This window comes from Mesocricetus auratus, unplaced genomic scaffold (genome assembly GCF_017639785.1).
Source record: "Mesocricetus auratus isolate SY011 unplaced genomic scaffold, BCM_Maur_2.0 Super-Scaffold_100004, whole genome shotgun sequence".
Taxonomy (NCBI): Eukaryota; Metazoa; Chordata; class Mammalia; order Rodentia; family Cricetidae; genus Mesocricetus; species Mesocricetus auratus.
In genome coordinates, this window is record NW_024429189.1 from 1,385,160 (window position 1) to 1,397,049 (window position 11,890).

The 11,890-nt window shown below is 52.3% G+C and overlaps 1 long non-coding RNA gene across 1 annotated transcript; it reads right to left on the reverse strand.

Annotated features, from left to right (window-relative positions):
- Positions 1 to 3,162: 3,162 nt before the first annotated feature.
- Positions 3,163 to 11,133, reverse strand: LOC121140156. Its single transcript, XR_005876963.1, has 4 exons — positions 11,048 to 11,133; positions 10,489 to 10,595; positions 8,710 to 8,835; positions 3,163 to 4,906 (listed from the first exon to the last, which is right to left on the reverse strand). It is a non-coding gene; the product is annotated as an uncharacterized LOC121140156 (long non-coding RNA).
- Between the last annotated feature and the right edge of the window lie 757 nt (positions 11,134 to 11,890).

Sequence of the window (11,890 nt, forward strand, 5' to 3'; positions counted from 1 at the left end):
AATGGTTTCCAGCACAACACAAACCTGAGTCCTGGGTCCTGCGGTGGGAACTGAGGGGACTAAGATTTCTGTGCCTCTACTTTGTGGCGGGAGCTGGTGCTGGTGACTCAGGCGCCTCCGTGGAGAGAGCCCAAATGGCTTCGTGAGCAAACAATTCAGCCTCCAAGCTTACCCCAAACATCTGAGAAGCACCAGGGCAGACATCACCTCCCCACTCCCTGCCCTTTGGGAAATGAGAGGCATAGAGAGGCAGAAAGCAGAAAGACAGGAGAGACAAAGGGGTTTTTGAGTGCTTGGCATGGGATGAAAATACCAGACAGAGGACTCGACCACAAACAGGCCTGTCCTCTTTAAGGAGGTGACATCTAAAGCGCAGCTTGGGAGACAGTCATCGTGACCCCGCTCAGGATTCTACAATTAAATGTGGGGGGATCACACACACACACACACACACACACACACACACACACCTCGGACACAGTAGACATTTCGGGATGCAGAATGACCAAAAAGGAGCACAAAATTAACAAGTCATGAACTCTAGGGAGGTGTTGGCAGTCGTGGGGCATTGTGTGACGTCACTGCAGCCCAGTTCTGGGCACACAACAGGCACACGGCCTGTGTTTCACTACAGTGGGCCAGTGATCACCGCTTGAAACACCTAAACCCAGATTCAGTAAACTCTGAAGCCGTCAGCCTCGGCCCTTACTATTCTTACCGCGTTTACTGTTCTTACAGGAACATGGTTAATTACAGAAAACAAAAACTTATAGTATTTCTCCTGCCGTCATTTCTCAGCATGCATCAGCATACCTGCATATTGGATTATGTTAGAATGCCTGGTTTTAAGAACAAAACAAAACACCGAGTTGCTGACTTGACTTTCATTTTACAAACCGGTTAAATGAATTTTGACTTGAGATTAGGACCGAATTTCCAGCAGTTTCTGAAATGGCTCCAAGGACACCTCTGCCATTCTGTGCTATGTGTTCACACACTGATTTGCAATGTTCTCCGCACTGAAAGATACAAATTTAAAATGTTGGTCAATGGGAACTAGAGAGATGGCTCAGAAGCGAAGAGCATGCACTGCTCTTCCTGGGGGGGCGGGCAGGGTTCCGTTCCCAGCATGCATGTGTCGTTAGTGGTTTGAATGAGAACATCCCCCATGGGCTCACATGTTTGAATACTTGGCTCCTTGGTACTGTTTGGGATGTCTAGGGGGGTGTGACCTTGTTAGGGAAAGTGTGCCACTGTAGACCGGCTTTGACGTGTCAAATGCTCTCAGTGAACATTCTTAGTTTGCTTCCTCTGTTTCCCTCTGTAACTTGCTTGTTTTATCACAGCAACAGAAAATTACTCAGGCCGGGTGTGGTGGCACACTCAGGAGCCAGAGGCAGGTAGATCTCTGTGGGTCTGAGGCCAGTCTGGTCTACATAGTGAGTTCCAAGACAGCCAGGGCTACACAGAGAAACCCTGTCTCAAAAAAAAAAAAAAAAAAAAGGAAGGAAGGAAGGAAGGAAAATTAGCTAACACAGAAGGATGGCTCACAACTACCTATAACTTCAGCTCCAAGAGAATCTGACACCCTCTTCTGGCCTCCACGGGAATCTGCACTCACATGTGCAGATACACACCCTGCCCGCCCCCACACATATATGCATATAATTAAAAAAATAAATCTATTTAAAATATTGATCAATTCTGAAAAAACGTTAAGGGTACTTTCTGTCCTGCAGTGTCAGTTAGGGAACATTTAACTCTGTGTGAAACAAGCATGCACCATTATCTCATCAAGCAGGACAGGCAGAGAGACTAAGGCAGGTCCTGGCCCCTCACCGCCATGATTGCCTCGTGGAGTGGTCAGCATGAGAATGTGCTGCTTATGACCAGACAGGCAATAGCCACGCCACTATTTTTTCACCTCATGGTGGAAAGTGAAAGAGATAAACGGATGAGGCTATGACCAGTGTCTCTCTAAGTCCCTCCAAGAGGAGAGTCCCCCAAACCCACAGAAGCTGGAGGCTGGGGCGTGTTAGTGGCTACGCGCACCATCACTAGCCTCTAAATCCCAGCCACCTTCATGAAAGCTGAATATATCCACTTGGTTGACCCAGAGACCTTGGCCCAAACTGGAGCTCTGGATGCCAAGCCCTCCGGCACCCCACCAGGCTGGTTTCCCCCCCCCAGACCTCCTTCATCTACAAGAATGCCTTTTCATCCCCTGAGGTGAAGGCAGAGACTCAGCTCCTCCCTGCTCAGCCCCACAGATAAGCCATTGCAATTCTGTCCATCAGCTTCCGACTCACTCCAAAATCTTCCCCCCTACCCCCCACCCCCACCCCGTCTCTGTGTCTACAGCCTCCTCCTGGGCCCAGCCTCACCGCTGTGCCCCACACCAGCTCCCCAGCCTCTCCTCTCCCCAGACTCCACCTCTTCTTCCTGAGCCTCTGCCAGAGGACAGGCCCAGCTGCTCTGGGCTGTGCACTCCCCTTTGCCTCCCCTGAGGTTTGTGATGGAAACTTCTTCCAGGGGGGGCTTCCTGGAGGAGGTGGCTGCCACACCAAGGAGGCGAACAGACCTCAGCCAGGCCGTCTTCTCAGTGCCTGCTTACACCCAGAAACAAGAGCACCTCAGGGGTAAGATGGCTGAGTGTGAAGAACGGTGTTGGGCCTGCAGAGAAGCAGTGAGGCCAGACCTGGAGAGACACTGTGAAGATGTCTTCCTAGACTCACGCGGATGAGGGGCAGCCACACGTCCTGTTCAGGTCACTGCGAGTTCTTGTTACAATTCTGACCAGCCCCGAAGCTCAAGAGTGCCTTACAAGTGGAAACATTGGCCGGGCAGTGGTGGCGCATGCCTTTAATCTCAGCACCCTGGAGGCAGAGGCAGGTGGATCTCTGTGAGTTCGAAGCCAGCCTGGTCTACAAAGGGAGCTCTAGGACTGTCGGGGCTACACAGAGAAACCCTGGTTTTTAAAATATATATTTATTTATTTATTTATTTATTTATTATGTGTATAGTATTCTGCATGTCTGCCTGCAGACCAGATCTTTTTACAGATGGTTGTGAACCACCATGTGGTTGCTGGGAACTGAACTCAAGACCTCTGGAAGAGCAGCCAAAGCTCTTAACCACTGAGCCATCTCTCCAACCCCTGAGCAACCCTGTTTTGAAAAAACAAAAAACAAACAAACTAAGAAAAGAAGAGACTCAGAGGCCAAGGATACAACTCAACGGTAGAGCACTAGTCTAGCACATCTGAGTGGCTGCACTTGACCCCAGAATACAATAATATGTAAATAAACAATCACACTGAGATTGTATTTCTGACCCACTGGTCATGGTGCTGGACACATTTGGATTTTGGTGTTTAATCATTAAACGGTGAATCAGTATGCTTACAATATTCATTCTTTGTAGATGCGTTCATGGGCCTGTGTCTCACCTGCCTTCCAGGATCCCACATCCAGAACCACACACATGGCCACTTTAGTTCTCAGGGACCTCCTGTCAGGATGGAGAGCCCGCAGGGCTCCCTGCAGTCTGCGAAATTGGAGAACCAAAGCTTTGGGAACCACCTGCTCAGCTGCACCAGCGCATCTGTGGGCTGATGCTCCAAATGACTCACATGTCCCTCCCTCCTCTCTCTGAGTAATAGAGATTAAAAGCAAGGGATGGCTGGAGAACGGATTCGATTCAGCCAAAGAAAGAATTAGGTTAAAAGAAGATGGGTGAAAGGGAAATTTGAGGGTCCAGCGAGATGGCCCATACCATAAAGGTGCTTGCCACCAAGCTTGGAGACCTGAGTTCAATCCCTGAAACTCACACAGCGAGAAGAGAGAACTGACCCCCACGATGCCCTCTGACCTCCACGTGCACAGTAAGCATGGCCCCCCTAAAATGTTTTAAAATTTTTATGAGCTGGGGAGTTGTCTCATCTGTTAAGAGCAATTGCTGCTCGTGCAGAAGACCCAGGTTCAGTTCCCAGCACCTATACGGAAGCTCAAAACCATCTATAATTCCAGCTCTAAGTGATCTGATGCCCTCTTCCGATCTCTGTGCGCACCAGGCACACATAGGGTAGACACATATACATGCATTCAGACATAAATCTTCCAAAATAAAATGTAAGGCCTGTGAAACGGAGCCACCGCCACCGCCGCTGCCACTGCAGGGGAGGAAAGCATGACAGGCCACCACACACAGGTCCTGGCCCTGGACACACTGCTCCCTGTGACTCTGGGCAACAGCAGGATATCTGAGATGAGTTTCAGTGATATTCCAGTATTTGTGGTGCTTCAGAAACCTTGAACCAGATCAGTGATTTGTTGCAATAAATATTTGCATGTAAAGCTGTTTGGGAAAAATAATACACTGTGTGACACGCAACAGATTGCAGTGCCACCTTAATAAATGAATGTGCGATGGAGAAATGGGAAAGATGGTGGAATGGAGGGCATGTGTAGTGGCGAGAAGCAGAAGTAGAGGCATGGTGGAGGACCAAGGAGCACGCTGTGGCTGGGCTGCAGACTCACGCCCGAGGACACTCGCAGGGCGGCCAGTGAAGAGGGCAGGGTAGTGTACAGCAGCCTGGAGTTTGCATCGGTCCTGCCCATCACCACCACCCGAGACACGATCCCAACCAACGCCCAACCTCACAATCATCCTGACTCTGAGCAACAACTTAAGAGGAAGAGTGGTCCGCTTTCTGGATTAAATCTCCACAAAAGGCTTCCATGGTCCATGCTGCCACTGGAGACCATGTTGATGGCCATGGTCAGTGCTGATGTCTGTGGTCCGTGCTGCCACCGGAAACCATGTAGAAGTCCATGATCCGTGCTGCCGCTGGCCGTTATGGGCAAGGGAGCTTCTTTTGCAGTGGTATCGATGACTGAGGACATTACTGAGAATGAGAGACATTGAACACTTCTGTGACAACCTCCCCTCTAAAAAACAGAAGAGAAAAGAAGCAGTCCACAGGGGGAACCATCCAAAGGAGTCCTTAAAAACTGTGATAAAGATGCTGAAGTGTAGCTCTTCACAGTTGATGGTTTCTGGGGGCGGGGTGAGGACTGTTTTCTCTAGGGGGCTGGCCACTGGGAGTTTGACCATGCTCCAGTGATTATATGGGCAGCACAGACTGGACTTGGAGTTTTGTTTTGGGGCGGGGGGGGGGGGGGGAGTCACAAAGGTGGGAGGCTGGGCCTGGGAAGAATGGGAAGCAAGTCTTATCAGGATGCATTGTCTGTAACTCCCCCCAAAAATTAAAAAAAAATATTATTAAGCTGGGGGGAAAATAAAACTTAAAACAAAATATCCAAAATGCATCTCAGAGAAGCATAAAATGGAGAGGTTGCATAGGAGACAGGCTAGAAAAGATGGAGTTTAATTGGACCTCAGAGAGAAGGGAAGCAGACAGGAACGTTTAAGAGATGATTCTGTGGCTGTGGGTGTAACTCTCAGGGACAGCACTTGCTTACCATGTATGAGGTCCTGGGTTCTAGCCCCTGCCCCCACAAAAAGAGAGAGGCCCTAGAACAACAAACTGTGGGCTTAAGAGAAATGAAAATAATCCAGACCTGTTTGTCACACACACAGACTCTGTGCAGAGCACCATGGGTAAGCAGAGACAGGCCCCAAAAACAGACAGCAGCCACACCAGCTCCAAAGGAAGCAGGTTGGATGGGCAGCAGACTTCACAGAAATCCAGAAGCCTAGAGCTACCAAAAGAACTGTCCTTTCTCCTGGACAGTCATCACCAAGATGGTCCTCTGGCCTCTGAGCAGAGAACAGAATCTATAGAGGCCAAGAGCACAGCCTGGGTACAGTGACAGGAGCCTGGCGCTGGGCAGGGGCCACAGGAGAGAACAAGGCTGGGGTGTAAGATGCTGAAGGGCACAGCCAGGCACGCTCAGTGTGGACTACTCTTGGAGAGGCTGCATGAGGGAGGGGCTGGGAAAGGCCAGGCTCTAGTGTCACAGGCTCTGAGACTGGTAGCACAGAGACTATGAGATCAGATGAAGGTTTGGGGGGATTGGATGTGTTTAGTGTTGGATTGTGAAAACTGAAAAGCAAACAAACAAAAGTGGCCTCTGTTACCCAGAAGAAGTCTCCCTAGGGGAGTCAGGACAGCCAATCCTAAGAAAGGGGTAAGCTGCAGCCTGGCAGCCAGGAGAGACGCACCCCAGGCAGGAAGAACAAAAGCCACGAGGAGGAACCAGGCTGGACAGGAGCAGACTTGGTGGCCACTCTTGGTGAGTGCATGGAGAGGACTTCCTCGGCTGTGGCAGGTGACCAAAATTAAGGGTAGCAAGGGGTGCTACCCCGAGTTTCCAGAGAACAAGGCCTACTGACTGTGGCCTTCACCTGGGTCTGCAGGTCCCCTGGTGTCACCATGCCTCCTGCAGATGCTAATGCAAGCGCACTAAGCAGGGAAACAGGAGCAGAAATGGTTGAGCAGGGGTTTTTGGAGGAGGAAGGAAGAGCCCCATCCCACCTGCCTGTCTCCCCTTCAGCTCACTTCCTCTCACTTACAAGGTGATCTGAGATTAAAAGAAAAAAATTAGAGAAGGGGAGGGAGGGAGAGGGAGATGAAGGAAGGGAAGGAAGGAAAGGACAGGGGGAGGGAGAAGGGGAGCGAGTAGGAGGGGAAGACTCAGTCCCGCACTAAATGCCATCGGCTCTGTCCCACCCTCATCCAGGGCTCCCACCCCCAAAGCCATAAAAAGACCCAGTGACCCCTGGTGTGGAGCACCCCCAGGACTCCCTGGGCTCCGCTAAACCAGATCAGAGGCTTGCTGGTTCCCCCTGCCCTCCTCCCTGCCTCTCTCCACCGCTCAGCTCCTTCTGCAGAACCTGTGGGCTGAGGCTCCTCCGCTCTGTGACTCACCTCCTCCCTCCCCCCCCTCTGAGTAAATGTCAAGTCGCATCAGTTACCCCCACCTCCCTCAGCACCCCCCCCAATTTTGGCAGTGCTGTTTACCTCGCCTAGATCAATCGGTATTCTGGGAGAAAATAGAAACCCTCATAGACCCAATTAATGAAAACCAGGCAACTGCATCCCTGCTTCAAATCCCCAGGCAGGCAAGAGCAGCACTGCCCTTGCTTTGGGAAGGGTGTGTGTGTGTGTGTGTGTGTGTGTGTGTGTGTGTGTGCGCGCGCGCGCGCGCCCCCCCCAGCCTGGGCCCAAGTCAAGCTGTCCGTGGGAACCTGCAGGCATGAAACTGGTCCCCCGGGATGGGGGTCCATGATGGGGCAATGAAGGATTGGAGATGAGTCAGGACGGATGAGTGGAAGCCAGGAAATCAGAGAGAGGCACCTTCCCCAGTGAGACTCAAGGTCCAGCCACCACTTAAATGACTCATGGTATGCACAGGGGTGCTGGACAGGTCCCTGATCCCAGTGAGGGACTGCTCTGTTCACCAGGAACCAAGCTGGGACCAGGGTACTCACTTTGAGGAGAGATTCATAGCTCCGCCTGCCATTGACAGTCAAGAGTAGGCAGATCTGACTGTCACCCCGGTAGGACTTAGACTATCTATGTGACCAAGTGGCTGACCCTACTGTTTATCTGTAATGGGACCGCCACATGTGTGCCTGGTCAGACACAAATGGATGGGCTGAGAGAGATGCAGGAGCCTGGGGCGGTCTGCCCTTGCCACTGGCAGTCTTGGGTCTCAGCAATGGGATATTCACCTACAGGCACATGACTCCACTGGCACACCTGCTGGGAAGCCCCTTGCTCAGCTTGAAGAGTCTGTGCTCTGCCTCCTGGGACCATGCCTGACAGGTCTGGGTGGTGAGGGCCATGGCTTCCCCTTTATGAAAGGGACCTGACTCAGCAAGGCAAAAGGCTCCCACAGTGGCCACCCCATGCCAGGATGGGACCTGGTCCTGCCTGACCCTTTCATCTGGAACTGTGGCCTTGGTGTTGTGAGCATTCAACAGACCAAGGCAGGCACAGGATTTTAAAAAGAAGAAAGCATTTGTTCCCAGTCTTGAAAATGTCTGCAAAGCAACCTATCAAACCTATCATATTCTGAGTGTGTGTGGTGAGCTTGTGTGTGTGTATGTGTTCTGTCTCTCTGTCTCTGTTTCTCTACATGTCTCTGTCCCTGTCTCTATCTCTCTCTGTCTCTGTCATCTCTCTCTGTCTGTCTCTGTCTCTCTCTGTCTCTGTCTCTCTGTCTCTTTCTGTGTCTATCTCTCTGTCTCTCTGTCTCTCTGTCTCTTTCTGTGTCTATCTCTCTGTCTCTCTGTCTCTGTCTCTCTGTGTCTGTCTCTATCTCTCTGTGTCTGTCTCTGTCTCTCTGTGTCTCTGTCTCTCTGTGTCTGTGTCTGTCTCCATCTCTCTGTGTCTGTCTCTGTCTCTCTCTGTGTCTGTCTCTCTGTCTCTCTGTGTATCTCTGTCTCTCTGTGTCTGTCTCTCTCTGTCTATCTCTCTCTGTCTCTCTGTCTCTGTCTCTTTCTGTGTCCATCTCTCTGTCTCTCTGTCTCTGTCTCTCTGTGTCTGTCTCTGTCTCTCTGTCTCTGTCTCTCTGTCTCTGTCTCTTTCTGTGTCCATCTCTCTGTCTCTCTGTGTCTATCTCTCTCTGTCTCTCTGTCTCTGTCTCTCTATCTCTGTCTCTCTGTCCCCCCAGGAGGACTGTGCGCATGCTGGGAAAGCATTCTCCCCCCCCCCAGCTCCATCCCCAGCTGTTGACTGACCTCTGGGCTTAGGGCTTCCGCTTGCTTCTTTGTCAAATGGGAGCCTGCTGGATACTTCCCTATTTGCCTCCAGGAAGGGGACTGTGCCGGCTAATGTTTTATCAACTTGACACAAGCTAGGGTCATCTGGGAAGAGAGAACCTCAACTGAGAAAATGCCTCTATCAGACTGTCGTCCTGTGGGCAAATGTGGGGTACCTTTTCTTGGTTAATGAACGTTGTGGGGGAGCCAAGCCCACGGTAGACGCTGGGCAGGTTGTATAAGAAGTCAGGCTGAGCAAGCCATAAGGGGAAGGCTGGTCAGCTCAGCGGCTCCCTCCATGGCCTCTGCTTCAGTTCCTGCCTCCGGGTTCCTGCCGTTCGAGGTCTTGCTGTGACTTCCCTTGATGATGGACTGTGATTAGCACACGCAAACCAAATAAACCTTTTCCTCCCCAAGCTGCTTTTGGTCATGCTCCTTATCACAGTGGGAAGCAAACTAGGGCAGGGACACACCCAAGCCGGCTCCTCCTCCGAGTGTGGCCCCAAACAACAAGGAGCCTTTCCCAGTGGCTGGCTTTCCCAGTGGACTTTCTCCTGGCCACCGTAGAGGTTGGGGTAATAGAAGGGGTGGGGCTTGAATGGTCTCTGGCTGCCCTTGAGGAACTCCCAGCTTGGATGGAGCCCCGTCACCCACTGACAGCCTCTTGCCCAGGTTTCTCTCCCTTCTTGCTCCCTCAAAACACACACACACACACACACACACACACACGCAACCCCACAGAGTCTTCCCAGCCATCCACCCAGACCTCATTTCCAGCTCTAAGTGTGTGTGATGTCCATGTGAGCTCAGGATGGCCTCAGAGGAGCCTGAGCATAGCAGGTGTGTGGCGGGTCCAGGACAGAGGGGGAGCAGACAGACAGTTTCAGAAGAATGGGCCCCGCTGAGCCCATGCACCAACCAGAAAGCAGCCCTCTTGTGCTAAGCCAGGTCCTGGCTCCATCCTTGTCCATGAAGGCTGCATTTTTACAGGAGAAGTTAACCATGGGATACACAAGCAAGTGGCCAGGGTCATGCTAAGGTGGCAGAATGTGCAGGGATATAGCACAGGTGTGGCTTGCTTTCCTAGTGTGGCAGCTGCTACTAATTGTCATTCAGACAGCACCCCAAGTCACCCAGGAGACAAGCTTCTGGATGAGTTGGTGGGGGAGCTTCTAGATTGGTTAACCGAGGCGGAAAGACCCCCCATAAAGTGAATAGCACCATCCCATGGGCTGGGACCAAACGGAATGAAAGGGAGCTAGAGAGCTCATCCCAGCATCCAACTCTCCATGGATGCTGTGTGACCAGCCACCTCCAGGTCCTGTCATCAATCTTCCTCATCATGATGGACTGCACCCTAAAACTGTGAGCCAGAGTAAGTCCTCCCTTCCCCTCAGCAACAGGATGCAACTGATATGTCTAGCGTGTGTGAGGGCCAGTCCCCAGCAGCGTAAGAAAGAAAAGAAAGGGCAAAAAAAGAAAAGGAGGGAGTTGGGGAGAGACGGAGGAGGAGGTGGAAGAGGAAACCCTAAGCCAGGCACGATGGCTCACGCCTGAATTCCCGGCGCTTGGAAGGATTGCCAAGAGTTCCTTGCCTGGTCTATATACTGAGTTCTGGCCTAGCCTGGGCTGCACAATGAAACCCTGCTTCAAGAACAGAATGCTAAATATACACACACTCACACAGACACACACACACACACACACACACACGACAGAATCCAACAGGAAAAAGGAAGAGGGTGATTGAAGACGTACCTCAAGCCCCTGCGGATGTAGTCAGATGTGAGGATGCAGACAGCATTCACTGGGTAGGTGGGCAGGAAGGCACTCCAGCTGGAGCTGGCACCGAGACAGAATGAAATCTGGTGGGAGAAGACAAGCATGGGCGGGGAGGCCCAGAGCCGTGAGTGCCCACACACCAAGTTGCAGCTAGCCAGACCTTCCTTGGCCCAAGGGCGTCACCTGGCCTCTGAGCTGGCAGAAACACCTGAGAGAGAAGCACAGATGTCCCTCCATCCTGCCAGCAGCAGCTGGGCTCCTGTGGCTGTGACTAGCTCCAGAGGGTGCTCACTCGGAGGACCTCAGCTGTGCCCAGGCTCCATGTGGCTCTGCCAGGCTTAGAAAACCTCCACAGGGAAGCGGGCTGCCCCACATCAGCCCAGAGCTCAGACACAGCCAAAGACCAGGCTTGGACGAGACGTGTCGTCTCTGAGGCACCGTGTTGCTGCAGCTGTGCAGCTCAGCATGCGTAACTCAAGCCGTTCCAGAAGGAAGCAAAGCAGTCAGGGGCTCCCCACAGGTTGTTATTGCTTACCCAACTTTCCATGCAAGGGTGGTGCCCTGACAATGGGAGAAAGTGGGGCTAGCTGTTAGGCTGGCCTCTGCTGTGGGGCCAGAGAGCCCCCAACCTCGGGAGCTCAGCACAGGAGAAGTGAGTCACTCACTAAAGCCGTGTGGCCATTGCTCAATGCCACACAGCCACTTGGGACCCAAGCCAGGACAGACTGCAGGTCCTCATTGGAACAGACGCACAGGCAAAGGGGCTTTCAGGGAAGCTATCCCTGGCTCCTTTCTGCTTCAGTCAAGAAGACACACCTCTGGGGTCACCAGGCTCTGACGGCCCCTTTGGTGAACGTAAGTCCAACAGGAACATGGGGTATCCCCAGACCTGGTAGCCTTGGCCAAGGGATTTAACCTCTTAGAGTCTCAGTAAGGGAGGGAATGAAAAGGCGCTTCCCGCCTTGCAGGCCCTGGAGCAGTTGGCCTTTAGAGCTCCCTCAGCCTCTTTGGTCCTTGACTGCACCGCTGTTGTCAGGGGAACAGCTTTCCTCTTACCCATCAAATAAGGAAGAGGCAGGGCTGCTGAAGCAGCTGAGGTGGGAGAGTGTCTGCCTGGTGTGAGCGCCAGACAGGAGTCAACTGAGAGACAAACATCTGGACAGCTCAGTGGGGAAGTCTAGGCTGAGCCGAGACAGGAAGTCTCCCACTTAACAAGGGAGGTACCATTCCGTGGGCGGAGGTCCCCGTCTGAATAAAAAGAAGCGAGCTAAGCCCAAGCGTTCAGCTGTCCACTTCCCGTGACAGATGCCTCAAGCTCTGGCGGCTGGGCCTTCCCTTCCATGACAGACTGTATCAAATAAAGCCTTCCTCGAGTCGC